The sequence below is a fragment of the Phascolarctos cinereus genome, unplaced genomic scaffold (assembly GCF_003287225.1).
Source record: "Phascolarctos cinereus isolate Bilbo 61053 unplaced genomic scaffold, phaCin_HiC Scaffold_7;HRSCAF=346, whole genome shotgun sequence".
In the NCBI taxonomy this organism is placed as follows: Eukaryota; Metazoa; Chordata; class Mammalia; order Diprotodontia; family Phascolarctidae; genus Phascolarctos; species Phascolarctos cinereus.
Genome location: NW_027556180.1, coordinates 174491438 through 174507624, shown reverse-complemented (window position 1 = coordinate 174507624; position 16187 = coordinate 174491438). Strand labels below are relative to the sequence as shown.

General features: G+C 35.2%; 1 pseudogene; it reads left to right on the top strand.

Moving 5' to 3' along the window:
* Positions 1 to 3139: 3139 nt before the first annotated feature.
* Positions 3140 to 3260, top strand: LOC144454894 (U6atac minor spliceosomal RNA; annotated as a pseudogene).
* Positions 3261 to 16187: the final 12927 nt, after the last annotated feature.

The following is a 16187-nucleotide window of genomic DNA, read 5'->3' as shown; positions in this document are numbered from 1 at the left end:
AGGTTGTCCCTTTATATCCTACCTTGCTCTCAGAAACATAAAACAACCTTTCATTAACTATAAAAGACATATGAAGGAAGACACTATCTGCATCCAAAGAAAGAACTGATAAATAGAAGTATATGTAGAATGTTTTTACATATATGTATGTGTGTATACTTACACACACACATATACACACATATTTAGGTCTAATGGTAGCCATCTGGGGGAGGGAGGGGAGAAAAAAATATTTAAAAGTAATAACAAATCATAAATAATAGATTTACAGTTTCATGTGCCAGCATATTTTATACTACATTATGGAAATACTTGTTTTATTCCATAAATTAATAATAAAATGAATTTTTTTAAAAAAAATTGAATACAATACAAAGGAATTTACATAGGACTTATAATAACAAATCATGGGTAGCATTTACATTACAAAAGTCTTAATAGTTAATCCTAGTTCAGTGTGAAAACGTGGCAGGAATATTATTTTTGTTCAGTCCTCTTAGGATTCTTACTTGCTTGAAGCCCGCAGTCTTAATCTCACCAGGAGCCAGCCAAAGCTGATGACATGGGCTATTTGTGAATCAAGGTTCTTAGCTGAGTTGGGTTAAGTTTGAAGGGACTGATTTGTGTCTCAGTCATTCAATAATCTGATTGTCTAGCTGGGGGAGGGGGAGTATTTTTGCACCAAATAGCTCTATGTCTGATATCCAAGATATATGGTATGTGGTACAGGGGAGAGAGCGCTTATTCTGAAGTCAGAGAACCCAGGCTAAAATCCTACTTCTGATGTGTCACCTTGCCCACATCACTTAAGCTCCCTGAGCCTCAGTTTCTAATCTGTAAAATGAGGAAATCATACAAGATGACTTCTAAGCTCACTTCCAGCTCTAGGTCTTTGATCCTATGATACTACGAAGTAATACAAATGTATTAGAATACACTACCATGTCGCAACTGCCTTCTTCTCCTCAACCTTTCCTCAGCACCTGTGGCCTTCTCACCTAGAACATTCTTCCCTGTGGCCCCCTCTTTCTCTCAGTGAGTACCTTCAAGCAAAACTTCCTGTATTTTTAAAATTTCCCCTATACATATGGCTATCTGAGACAATAAGGGTACAAAGTTTACACATTATAGGTGATTCAAGAATAATTATAAAAAAAAAAACAACACTAAACTTTTCCTGAGAACATAAGTGCATTTGACATCATCTATTATGCTTCAACCTGGGTTTTAGAAAGCAAATCAAAAGTTATATTATGAATATGTGTTCATGGAATTGGCAGACAGAAAAGTACCTTTGATATAACTGAATACTTAGAAAAAATATCAATAAGCTCATTTTTTGTTCTTTGAGGAATGTATTATTCATCTTAAGTTATCTTGGTCCTTACTAAATCCATATCCACAGTAAAATCAAGATTATGACATCCAAATAAATTTCATAATGACATACTCATGGATAGGAAAGCAACTTCCCCCTTTGTACAAGGTTTGAGTAATAGAGGCTGATAGGCATTGGGGGTTGGAACATCAATTCCTATGGCAATATAGAGTGCAATATTATCTACCACTACATTAGCAATTCCCATAAGAGTCTTGTAATTCATAAGAGTCCAATCCGTGGTCTGCACAGTACTGGAAGTGAAGAAATTTTAATATAGTCAACTAGAATTAAAAGTCACTTTGCTCACTTGAGAACACCTTTTACTATTTAAAAAGGGTACATGTATGATATATGTATATAGATATATACATATGTATATAGTGTTAAATGTACAATACATACTCACATACATACATACATGTGTATAAACTTTTTTGGCCAGGCCTGTGATTTCACTGACACAAATAACTGCCGCTTAGGAAACTCCCGCAGATAGTACAGAGTGACAGCTGTTCCATTCTTTTAATGGGTTTAAAGGGTTTAAAGAGCTGCCTAAGCACCTGGGAAGTTGTGACTTTTCCAGAGTCACACAGCCCCCATATGCCAAAAGAAGGATATGAACCCAGGCCTTCTTTCATATCTACTTATCCACTACATCTCTCTCTCTGTCTCTCTCTCTCTCTCTCTCTCTCGCTCTCTTTCTCTCTCTCCCTCGTCCTCCTCCTCCTTCTCCTCCTCCTCCTCCTCCACCCCTCTCTCTCTCATGCATGCACACATGCACACATGCAGACATAAGACATGTAGGTATATATCCTTTCTAAATATCTTCTATGTATATACATATACATGTGCATAATATATCTCCTAAAGTGCATATATGTGTGTGTATACAATATGCATCATACATGGATATATGTATATGTGTATAGATATATGCATGTATCTATACACATATACATATATTCTGTTTTGAGAACTCATCATCACATTAAGGTAACCAGCTTTTTGAAGACTATACCAAAAGAGAAGAAGTTCCACTAAGTTCAACTGAAGGCTTTGAATATGGCTCTAGCAATGTATTATGTCAAGTTCAGAGAGGCTTATGGCTTAGAAGCTTGGCCTCTAGATGATGAATTCCTTTGGCTACAACATTAATAAGACACAAAGTGATTATTATCTGTAGCAGTGATGAAATTATAGATCTTTTCAAATATTGAAATTTCAAATATTGAAATATATAGGTATCAATCAGTTCTAAACAATCAAAAGAACTTTATTATCTTATTTTATTCATGCAGAGAATCCGATGAGGGAATATTGGAAACATGGGAATGATACTGGAAACACAGTCATGACTTATCCTGAGGAATTTCTCTAAGGCTACCTTCCATTTAATCTGTATGTTTCCTGAATGTCCCTTTTTATTTGCATATTTACATAAATATCTCTCCTATTAATAAACTCCTTTTAGGACAGGAAAAATTTTCCACCCACAGTAGCCCAAAATTGTTGAAAGTAGTCTCATGTATAACTAAGTATTTAAGTTTGCTTCAATGACCCTTTGGAACTGTCTTATAAGATGACTGGAAAACCTAATGAAGAAAAAATGATAATTCACTGGCTAAGTAGAGTTTGACCAACAGATGCTACAAAAGAAAACAACAGGTGGAAGGAACAGGAAATAGATACAACAAGCACTTAGTCTGACTAATGGATTGGATCATCAGAGAGTTCATATTGCTCAGAAGACTGAATTCGGCATTATATGAAATGGGAAAAAATAGCACTCCACTTGATAAGAATGGAAGAGGTCTTAGTGACCTTTACAGCACATATATGGCATCACCACCTACTCTGTGATGTCTAATCATGTTTTTTAAACTTTTTACACTGCTATACGGGAAGATGATACTTGTAACTCTGAAGAACTTTAGCATTATTAGGGCAGTTAGGTGGAATACACATAGACAGAGGACATGGGTATGAGTTGACTATGTTGAGATGATATATAAAAAATAAAATTAAGGCATGAGAAAGAGAGATGCACTGGAAGAAGGGGGAAAGGAAAGATAAAAGAGGTGCAAAAGAGCTTTACAGTAGAGGGGAAGATGGGAGAGGGCAATGGGTGAACCTTACTCTTATCAGAATTGGCTCAAAGAGGGAATAACATACACACTTAGTTAAGTATAAAAATCTATCTTACCCTGCAAGGAATTAGGAGGGAAGGGAAAGGGATAAGAAAGGGGAGGGGACTTGTAGAAGTAAAGGTAGATTGGGGGAGGTGGTGTTCAGAAGAAAAATGCTTTTTAGGAGGAGCAGGGTGAAAGCAAGAGGGGAAGAGAGATAGTAGGATAAATAGGGGAAAATAAGATGGAGAGAAATACACAGCAATCATAAATGTGAATGTGAATGGGATGAACTTGCCCTTAACTCGTCAGTCATTCTCCAATTAATAAATGATCAAAGGATATGAACAGTCTTTAGATGAAGAAATCAAAGTTATCTATAGTCATACGAAAAAATTCTCTAAATCACTTTAGATTAGAGAAATGCAAATTAAAACAACTCTAAGATGCCACCTTACACCTACCAGCTCATATGACAGAAAAAGAAAATGAGAAACACTGGAGAGGATGTGAGAAAATTGGAACACTAAATCCATATTGGTAGAGTTGTGAACTGATCCAGCCATTTTGGAGAGCAATTTGGAACTATGTCCTGAGGGCTATAAAACTATGCATACCCTATAACTCAGCAATACCACTGCTAGGCATACATACCAAAAAAAAAAGAAGAAAGAAAGAAAGAAAGAAAGAAAGAAAGAAAGAAAGAAAGAAAGAAAGAAAGAAAGAAAGAAAGAAAGAAAGAAAGAAAGAAAGAAAGAAAGAAAGAAAGAAAGGAAGAAAGAAAGAAGAAAGAAAGGAAGAAAGGAAGGAAGAAAGGAAGAAAGAAAGAAAGAAAGAAAGAAAGAAAGAAAGAAAGAAAGAAAGAAAGAAAGAAAGAAAGAAAGAAAGAAAGAAAGAAAGAAAGAAGGGAGAACCTATATGTACAAAAATATTTATAGCAATTTTTTTTGTGGTGGTAAAAGATTGGAAATTGAGGGTATGCCCACTGGGAAATAGATGAACAAATTGTGGTATATGATTTTGATAAAATATTATTGTGCTATAAAAAGTGACGAGTAGGATACTTTCAGAAAACCTGGAAAGACTTATGTGAACTGATGCAAAGTGAAATGAGCAGAACCAAGAGAACGTTGCATATAATAACAGCAATATTGTATGATGATCAACTGTGAATGACTTAGCTATTCTCAGCAATAGAGTAATCCAAAACAATTCCAAAGGACTCAAGATGGAAAATGCTATCCATCTACAGAGAAAGAACTGACAGAGTCTGAATGCAGATTGAAGCATACTTTATTTTTTTTACTTTCTTCATTTTTCTTGGGTTGTTTTTTTTTTGGTCTACATTTTCTTTCACAACATAATTAATATGGAAATATGTTTCACATGGCTGCACAAATATAACCTATATCAAACTGCTGCCTTCTCAATGGGGACTCAATTTTTTTTTAAATGTTAAAAATTGTTTTAATATGTAATTGGAAAAATAAAATATGTTTCAAAAACAGCATCTGATTCTGAGTCAAACATCACCAAAAAAAGAGAAGCAGCAGGTATAAGGGCTGGACTTGGATTCAGAAGTTCAAATCCTGCCTCAGACACTTAATCTGTACAACCCTTTTGTCTACATATCACCTAACTTCCCAATCAGTTTCCTCATTTATAAAATGGGGGTAATAATAGCATTTACCTTATAGAGTTATTTTGAGGATCAAATGAGATAACATGTCAAGTGATGTGCAAACTCTGAGGCACAATGTAAATGTTAGCAATTATTACTGTAGAGGGCATCAATTAACCCTGGTTGTCTCAATTTTCTTATCTGTAAAAGGAGCTGGAGAAGGAAAGAGCAAACCACCCCAGTATCTGTGCCAAGAAAATCCCAAATGGGGTTTTGAAGTGTCGGACACAACTGAAAAATGACTCAACAACAACAACAACATGGAGATAATAATATTTATCCTTCGTACTACACAGCTTATTGATCATCTGATATGAAAAAGTATATTAAGATATTTTATAAACTATACAAATGTATGTACAAAAACATAAGGAATGTTTTTTTTAAATCCATTTACTCGATTTAGCATAAGGAAACACAGAGACAGACACATGAGCACAGAGACATATAAACATATGTTGACAGTCTATGAGGCAAAAAATGGAACAAAGAGGAATCATTAAGGAATAAGAAGGAACTCAGGGGCAAAAGATTTAAGAGGAACATCAAGAATAAGGAGAAGGGAAGGAGGAAGAATTGCAGTAATACTTTATGGCATTTCTCTATAACTGAATCAATATCTTTTGTACGTAGAATAACAGAGAAGAAAGTTGCAATTATGAGTGAAAGAGAGGTAACTGACAGAGGGGAACTAGAGATGCACTTTCCCCCTCCCCCAAACACATTTAATTCACAACAAAAGCAGACCTTGTGAGAGAATAGGATAAAAGCAGCAGAAGTTGGAATAAAGGGAAGGGAAAGTAGGTCTCAATCAGAATTAGAAAGGAAAAAGCAGCACAAAAAGAATATTCCCAATGACAGGAAGAAGGGATAGATGGATATGTATTTGATGGTGGTGATGGTGGTGGTGGTAGTTGTTCATCCTTTGTTCTCAAAGGGAACCAATAACATCATGAGACTGATGTCTTGACTTGCACGTGAATTGGATTCAAGTAAGGCAGAGCTGTACAAAATCATCAGCTTGACTTTCATTTCCAGAGGCATGAAAGTCCAATGACTAGACAAATGTCAAAACAACTGGTGATGGCCTGGGATGCAGTGGATTGTAAGAAACAGAGGATGTTTAGTAAGTTTCATCTATGGTACATCTGCATTTTGGAAATTGCCTTCTCACAGAAAATATTGTATTCTCTGAGGACCACAACTTACCTGAGGAGAGGGGCTATAAGAATTCTCAAAAGCAACCAGTACTGATTGGGGTAGGAGATAGCCATGGAATAAGAGATAGAGGAAGACTCCATTTATTCTTATGCTCTCCAGTGTTTTTAGTAAAAACAGGTGTTGTATTTTGTCAAATGCTTTTTCTGTATCTGTTCAGATAATCACATGATTTCTGTCAGTTTTGTTGTTGATATGGTCAATTATGCTGATAGTTTTCCTAATACTGAACCAGCCCTGCATTCCTGGTATAAATCCTACCTGGTCATAATGTGTTATCTTTGAGATTGCTATAATCTCTTTACTAATATTTTAGTTAAAATTTATTTTATTTAAAATTTTTGCATTCTTTACGGAAATTGGTTTATAATTTTCTTTCTCTGTTTTGGCTCTTCCTGGTTTAGGTAGGTATCAGCAAGATATTTATATCATAAAAACAATTTGGTAGGACTCCTTCTTCACCTATTTTCCCAAATAATGTAGTATTGGAATTAGTTGTTCTCTAAATGTTTGATAGAATTCATTTGTAAATCCATCTGGCCCCAGAGATTTTTTCTTAGGTAATTAATTGATGGCTTGTTCAATTTCTTTTTCTGAAATGGGGTTATTTCAGTACTTTATTTCCTCTTCCATTGATCTGGGCAATTTGTATTTTTGTAAATATTCATCCATTTCACTAAGGTTGTCACATGTATTTGCATACAATTGGGTAAAATAGCTTCTGATTACTGTTTTGATTTCCTCTTCATTGGAGGTGAATTTGCCCTTTTTATTTTTGGTGCTGGTAATTTGGTTTTCTTCTTTCTTTTTTTTAAATTAAATTTACCAAAAGTTTATCTATTTTGTTGTTTTTTTATAAAATCAGTTCTTAGTTGTGTTTATCAATTCAATAATTTTCATAATTTCAATTTTATCAATCTCTTCTTTGGTTTTCAGAATTTTTAACTTGGTATTTAATTGGGGATTTTCAATTTATTATTTTTCTAGCTTTTTTAGTTACATGACCAATTCATTTATCTCTTCTTTCTCTATTTTATTCACGTACGCAAAAACTTCCCCTAAAAACTGCTTTTGCTGCATCCGATAAGTTTTAGTATGTGGTCTCATTATTGTCATTCTCTTGGATGAAGTTATTGGTTGTTTCTATGATTTCTCATTTGACCCACTCATTCTTTAGGATTACACTATTTAGTTTCCAATTAATTTTAGGCTATATGTCCATGGCCCCTTATTACATGTAATGTTTATTGCATCATAATCTGAAAAGGATGCATTTAATATTTCTGCCTTTCTGCATTGGATTCTGAGGTTTTTATGCCCTAGTATGTGGTCAGTTTTGTTAGTGCCATGTAGCACTAAGGAAAAGGTATATTCCTTTCTATCCTCATTCAATTTTCTCCAGAGGTCAATCACATCTAACTTTTCTAAAATTCTATTCAACTCCTTACCTTCTTTCTTGTTTATTTTGTGGTTCGATTTATCTGGTTCTCACAGGGGAAAGTTGAGGTCTCCCACTAGTATAGTTTTGTTATTTGTTTCTTCCTGTAACTTCCTTAACTTCTCCTCGAAGAATTTGGATGCCATACCACTTGGTGCATATATATTTAGTAATAATATTACTTCATTGTCTATGGTGCCTTTTAGCAAGATATATTTTCCTTTCTCATCTCTTTTAATTACATCTATTCTTGCTTTCCCTTTTGAGGTTTCAGATGTGGATATATTGACAATGTTGTCCACTTCTGAATTTGTGCCTTGATCTTTCCTGGTCCCATAATAAGAATCTACGTTTATTGTCCATTTTTGCTTTTTGCTCATGGCGTTTGCCTTTTTCCTGACTTGCTTAAAAAAGTCGAGCTCTCCTGCTGGAGTGCCAAGGGCACTGACCCAAGCACTTTGTGCTGGGAACTCGAGACCTGGTCACTGGTTTTGTCCCTTTCAATGCTCTTCTCATCTTCTACATCTCTACCATTACCACTTTCTCTTTTCTTTCAGTTGGTTATGTGAAATCAAAGTCTTCTCCTTATAGCAAGTAAATGGAATAAAGGTAAATTGAGGTGCAAACTTTGAGCTATAATGTTCATTAACAGTGATGTTTAATCAGATTGGCCACCTCAGTAAGGCCAGTGACCCCAATGAGAAGGGTAGGGGATCCTCTTTATTGGTTCTGGGGTGCTGGGGAACATTATACTTGTCTACACTGGGAAAAGTTGGTTGGCCTTCAGGTGTGGCTAATCGTGCCCCTCTCTGGTGATTTTGTTGTTGTTAAGTTCTGCCTAACTCTTCATGACCTCATTTGGGGTTCTCTTGGCAGAGATACTGGAGTGGTTTTGCTATTTCTTTCTCCAGCTCATTTAATGATGAGGAAACTGAAGGAAACAGGATTAAGTGACGTGCCCAGGTTCACACAGCTAGTAAGTGTCTGAGACCAGATCTGAACTCAAGAAGATGAGTCTTTCTGTCTACAGGCCCAGCACTCTATCCACTGTGCCACCTAGCTACTCTCTGATAGGTAAAGAATATTGTTTTATGGAACTCATCTGCCTCTGGTAATCTTTGTTAGGGGACCAGAACCACTAGGCTTGATGCTCCCATGGCGAAAATCAAACCTCCCCTAATGGTACAAGGACAGGCAAAGATAGACTACATCACTTTTTATTTTAATGGGGGGAAGTGACACCAGGTTAAGGCAATTGGGGTTTACAGACAACAAGCAGATGTCCCATGGGCTAATTGCATGAATGATAACAACATTCCCTTTTAACTGTGCATTTGAACTGATCCAGGCTAGGAAAGACCACATTTTTAAGTGAGAGATTTTAGGTGGATACTGAAATTATAAAAATTGATATAGCATAAAATCAATTACAATGTAAAATCAATTCAGGAGAAATCAGAGGTACTATTATTATTTTTTTTTTATGTTTTCACACCTTTCTTACAGGACTAGCAGGATTCCAAAAGAATCCTTGTAAATTAGGGACTAAATTGAATGCTGTACTTAAACTTAATACCTATTCATCTCCGTGTAATTGCTTCAATACTGGGTACATAGTTTTGTTTTGTTTTGTTTTTCTCTCAAGAAAGTTTTCAGCATTTCTCCAAGTCTAGCAAATTTAGGCAAACTTGATCAAGATTAATGATTAGCAATCTGAAATAAGAAAACTATGCTTTTGATAATCCAGTTTCAAATTATATCTGTATTTTGAAAATAAATACATGGGAGTCTTACAAACTAATACAGTAATAGGTAACTGGTGTCCTTGCTTTTAATCCCTGTAAAGATCAGTCATAACCACCACATATATGGATGATTGTCCTAAAAGAGTCACCTCACAACTTATGAAATTGTCTACATCAATGCAGTTATTCTGATCAATTGAAACCTAATTCTCATAGCCACCCACTAGTTGTGAAATAATGTAGAGTACTTTAAGCCATGTCATAAAACAGGCTAAGGATCTTTCCTGGTATTATTTTTAGATGAATTTTTAGGACTATCTAAACTCTTCTGAGTAACTGAGAGCTCAGTGTCTTCCACTTCTTGAAGTTTTAAATTTATAGTTGGTTAACATACTTTGTCCTTAAGCTTTGAAAGCTATATTTGTAAATCCAGTTGAATTACTTTGAAATCTCCAGTGTGCATTTGATTCAGAGACACAACAATTTCTTTTTCCCCAACTGGCAACATCTGCTCAGAAATTGAGAGCTGAAATCATCTCATGCATAAGATATATAAATGATTAAAAACCTAAACATGTAGGAAGTACCTGAAAATATTCCATGTGCAATACCCATGGAGTAAATCTACCCAAGTCTTTCTCAGTGTCCTTTTTCAGAACAAAAAGAAAGGAAAAGAATAAAGCACTGATAATGAATAAAACACAGAGAAGATAACAGTTCAGAAGCCCAACTTCTAGAAAAAGGGAAATGTGGAAGCTTGAGGGAAAACAAAATGTTTTCTGGTATACAAGAGGAAATTTAAGTAACACCAGGCAGCACAAACTAGGACTATAAAAATTTTCTATAAGACTTACATAAATGCCTATGTTTTTTTTTTTAAAAATTATTTCTTTTGTGTTCTGTTTCAAATATGCTTGGCAGAATTCAAGGCCACAATTGCATGGTGATCAGTTCAATGGAAAAGCTGATTGGGCAATTGACTCAAAATATATATATATATAAAAACCAAGAAAGAATTTGGCTCCATTCAGTTTTAAGAACCATTTTTCCACACCTTTTCAAAAAGTTTATCCTATTTTAATAGAAACTATGATGCCTCCCTTCAAACACAGTTAAGAAAATTACCAAGAAAGGGAACAAAGAAAGTGTAATAAAATATAGACATAAGTAACTGATCATGTGGAATAATAATAATAATGTGTTCCACTGTAGTTTCTTCCAAACATCTGTAAGGAAATGGCAGGCAAGCCTAGCATTAACTTAATATATTCATCATCTTGGATTGTGCCACAAAGTTGAATTGAAGTTAAAGTTTGCCCTTATGCTTTTTTTCCATTATAATATATTCTTTTTTTTAACCTGACATTTCTGTCTAGAGCCAATGCTTAAAGTTGAAGGAAACAAGGAAATAGGACAGTCACTAGAGTTCCCTTCTCTCCTTAGGACCAATCTCAGTACACACACACACACACACGTGCATATATGTGTGTATGCATATATGTCTGCATATATGTCTACATATAAGCATGTGTATACATGTCTACATATTTATATCTATATATATCCATCTATCTATATACACATGTGTATATATAATACATATATATGCAGAAGAAAACAAAAAGAATTTCAGAAGAGAACACAAAACAATTTTGTTACCACCTCGTTAAATTTAATATGCACTTTTAAACAATCTACTGTGACTAAAAGAAATTCATAGTTTCCTATGCAATCTTTTTTGCTCATTGTATACTGGAATGTATGTTTTTTTGATGGTGGTAAATAGTTCACAATAAAAAAGCAACAAATTTTAAAGAAAAAAAGAAATAAAAATTGCAGAATGCATGAAATTTATCTTTGGTACCTTTTAATTTTCTCCATTCTCAACTAAATTGAGTCTGAGATTGAATATGACTCTTTTATCATAGAAGCAGTGGCTCTATGTAGGCCAAGGTAGGACATTCTCCCTATGTCAGTGAAGACATGGTCTTGGTTTAATATGGAGTATGAAAGGAATATACTGCACAGAAAATTCCATTCTGATGGGCATTAGGAGATATCAGGCTCAAATGAGTTAATATGTGTAAAGCATTTTCCAAATCTTAAATTGAAATTAAATTAAATCTTCAATAAAATTTGACTATTATTATTCATAGCTTGTAGCATTAACACAGTGCTTTAAGATTTGCAATGTACTTTACAGACATTTCTCATTCCATTTTCTCACAACAACCCTATTAGGGAGGTGTTATTATAACCCAATCTTACAGATAAATACAGGACTGCAAATGGTTAAATGACTTATTCAAGGTCATGCAGCTAATAAGAGTTTGAGGGATGATTTAAACGTGACTTCAAAGCCAGCACCTCGCACCACATAGCTGCTTTGCTGTTATATTCTCTTTTGTAGCACTTCTAAGTGTTCCTCAATAGTAAATGATAAAGAACGAATGTAAATATGTTTTTAAAATAACAAAATAGCCCTCCCCTCCATCTCCCTTTTAAGTAAATGAGGAAAATGGATGTTCATAGTTATGGATGGGGCTAATTATCAGGGGAAACAGAATAGAAGGGCTCACTATGGAAGGCAGAGGTGGCAATGAGGAAGAGAGAAGGATCCCTCTTCTTGAACATGGGAGATTTATCCAAAAGATTAGAAGACTGTAGAAAATATAATTCTGACCAATAGAACACTTGTTGGCTGGGCTACTGAACCTCAAGCAGTGGTAGAAAAAAATAAATATAGAAATAGAGATATTAACTACAACACACTGAGAGGCAGGGAACCCAGGCAGAAAACCCAGGCAGGACCAGAAGAGGAAAAGGAAGAATGCCTACCGTTAGAGCTCTCCTACTCAAAACTACAAAAGACACTGAAAATTTATACAAATTTTTTTAAGATTAATAGTTGGATGTGAAAATATTTATTATTTTATTTTCCTTCTTTTAATAAACTTTATGCCTGAAATTAATATCTTAGATGGATGAGGGACACCTATATATTGCCCTAGGTTTGATAGTTGGAGAATTTAGGGTAAGGGACTCCAAGCTAAGAGAATCAGAAATTTCCCCAAAATGTACCTGGTCCCTTCATTTGACAAGAGAGTCTCTGACACAAGGGTCATAAATGTAAAAAGCCCCCATCAGAGATTCAATATTATTGGTAGTTATGAAATCAACCACACTGTTTCTGAAGATATAAGAGCAATTATGAACTTATTTTAGCATATTTTATGGATAGTAGGTTAAGATAAAGTTAAGATATCAGTGTAATTCTCTTGTCTTCAGTGATATTGAGATTAAGTCCTACCATGTGTGACACATGCAGGGTTTTTTTGGTTGTTTCAAAGACCAATCACTGAAGACAGGTCCTGTTTCTGTGTTCTTCATGGAAAAGAAGAGGTCTCGGCATCCTCCATCTGACTGTGTGTATCCATGGAGCCATGGGAATAAATTAAGAACTCAATCCAGGCTAATAACCACTATATAATATTACAATGATTCACCTGTGAAGAAATTTGACCTCTCACTTTATACATAACTGAAAGTTCATTCTGGGGCACCTTTTTCCCTTCAGTTCAGGAGCATAAGCAAGGCATAGAACCCTAAATGAAGTCCATTTACTGTAGCAATTGGAATAAAAGCTCCTTAATTTCAAGGAATATTTTAAAATGTAGAAAAGAATTCTCCTGTCAACTTCAATTCCTTCATTAGACAATAAGTGTCACTTCAAATGAGTGGTAAGCCAAACAATCATGTTGAAAACGTCAAAAGGAAACCTATACGTGAAACATGCCCAAAAGATATTTAATAGGGGCAGCTAGGTGGTGCAATGGATAGAACACTGGCCCTGAAGTCAGAAGGACCTGAGTTCAAATTTGACCACAGGCCAAACATTTGACACTTACTAGCTGTGTGACACTGACAAGTCACTTAACCGCAATTGCCCCCCAAAAAAAGATATTTAATAAAGGATATTCTTCAGAACCATTTGGAGAAGGAAATGTAATGTTGGGAGCTTCCTAATCTGCATCCAGATTTTAATAATGGCATGGCAGTCCCCTGAATGGAGTGATGGGGCAGCTTTAAAGATGGCTTCCCAGTTTTCAATTTTTGTGTAGGAAAAGTCCCATCTCAGATGTGTATCAGAGATATCCTCTCCTTTTCAGGGTTATATTTCCAGAATAGTAATTGCCTAGAAGCAAACTATAATCTACTACTTCAGATTCCAGATGTATGCTTTGGGATCTTTTAGCTCTACTGAACTGGCTGAAGGAGAGGAGAATTTGGAATTTAATTGTTCCCTGATTTAATAAGGATTAGTTACAAGTGGGATATGAAGGGTCCAATCTATAATGCCAGATGCTTTGGAGTTGCCTAGGTCCAGATTGGTACTTTATCTATGAGGTTATTATTAAGAAAAGAAGAGGAGAGTTACTGACTGGTTTTAGGGGTGAAAGTAAAAGTCAAGGGACAATTAACACTTATAGGCTGCATGACAATTATCTGGCAGGCATAAGAAAGCTGGCCTTGGGTTGCTCTCTCAGAACGAGAGTGGAGTTCTCCAGGTTTCAGAAATACCTTAGATTATACATATAGTGAAGTAGGCTTCTTTCCAAGTAGATATGTCCATGAGCAGATCCATGAGCAAGGAAATGCTACGGAATGTCACCTGTATTATGGTCACTCCCTAGTGAAGCATTCTCAATTTGCTATTCCCCCTTCTCCTCCTCTGGATGCTTTTCTTCCTCATGACTTCCTGACATTCATACTTCCCAAATGACAAAATCCTGACCCCTGTTCAATTCAAAAATGATGGAATGCATGCTACAAATCTCAGGTGCAGGGCATGTGGCAAGGGGAGATTCTAAGTAACCTGTTCCACAGGTATGTATTCTATAGCAAGCAATATTAATTCAATTGCAGCCCTCAAAGTAAGGAAGGATAGCATTTGCAGTTACAAAATTCTAGGAAGCAAAACTATATCCTTTTATACATAATAAGGAGTATAAAATGACAGAGACAAGACATTGTAGAAAGCAGCAGTTCAAGTTTTGTTGGCCCTGCCACAAGCTTTCACACTTAACTCTTTACTATAGTATTAATTTATGGTTTAAGATAATAGCTAATAGCTTAACCCTCTGAATACTACCATTTTGACAAGAAATTCTTACAAACCAAAATCTTTTAAGGACCTAAAGAACTTCAGGTTTAATGGTCACATTTTAGTCACTTTATAAGCCTGGATTTCCACATTTTCAGGTGAAGAAGAAATTCTGGAACAGAGGGCCTCCACAGCATCCCACAAATCACATTTTATAGGCAATTTCATAGCCCATCCATCCATTACTTTGCCCTATCTCTCCTACATCCTCCAAACCATGATTCTTACTGCCACAGAATCATAGATTTAGAGATGTAAGGTGCTTTAGAGGTTATCAAATCCAATCTCCATTTACAGAGAAGAAACTGAAACCCAAAGAGTTTTTGTGACTTACCCAAGAATCACATAGCTAGTAAGTATCTGAGGTAGGATTTTTGCAGAAGGTAAATCTATCCACAAAGCCATGTTACCTCTCTGTTATCTCTTCACCTAGCCTCTATATCACCCAGGTTTAATTTTTCAATGAGTCTACCATTTTCCATAAATAGAGGATTCTATTAATATTCTTTGTCCATATCATGAGCCCCCCTCTTCAGGACTAGTCAGCAAAAAAAAAAAAAAAGTTAAAGATGTGAAATGATATGTTTTTTAAGGGCAAACAAATTATTTTAAAACCTAAAACTATGGAGCTACTTGGATGGTATTGACTAACAAGTGAACTTTCTACAGTCTAGATGAAATATTTGATAGTCAGGAGTTTCCAATCAGAGCTCTTCTTGTGATTCAAAGTATATCATTACACAGCATGTTCCAAAGTCCACAGAGAAGACTACTCATTACCCAGTGATTGAAGGGTATCCAGAGCCTGACTGTGACAATGTCTACCTGCTTATTCTATTCCACAGCTGGATCTCCACCTTCAAGTATCTCATCAATAAACCAATGATTTTTGTACCATGAAGGACGTCTATTGCCTAAGACCTTTGCAAACGCTACATTTATATTATGCCTGAATTTATGTGAATGGTAACTAAAAAAGCCATTTTATTCCCTGCTTTGAGTCTTATTATTTGCTAAGCATTTGGGAATGAAAAAAATGATCAAAATCAACCCTGAAATAAAGTCATTTCTAAATAGTCTGAATCCATATGTCAGTATCCTACTGAAAGTCTCCCACAGAAAATGAGCTTAGCCAATTTACACTTGTACCTGGCTGTTCAGGCCTTGTACAATCCTCCAATGGGCACAAACAACTGGGCTTAGATTGCAATCACAGACACTTGTTAAGCATTGATTATTTTTATAACTACATATGACTTCAATAGATATAAAAATAGACTAAAGAATTCTTAGAACCTGTAAACCTCACAGAGATTATGTTAATCATTCAATCTTTTTTATTGTATGTCTTTATTATTTTAAGCTATTCTCAATTTATCAACTTTAATGTCTTTCTTGAAAGGAAATAAAAATTATCTCCTTGCTGCCTTACAT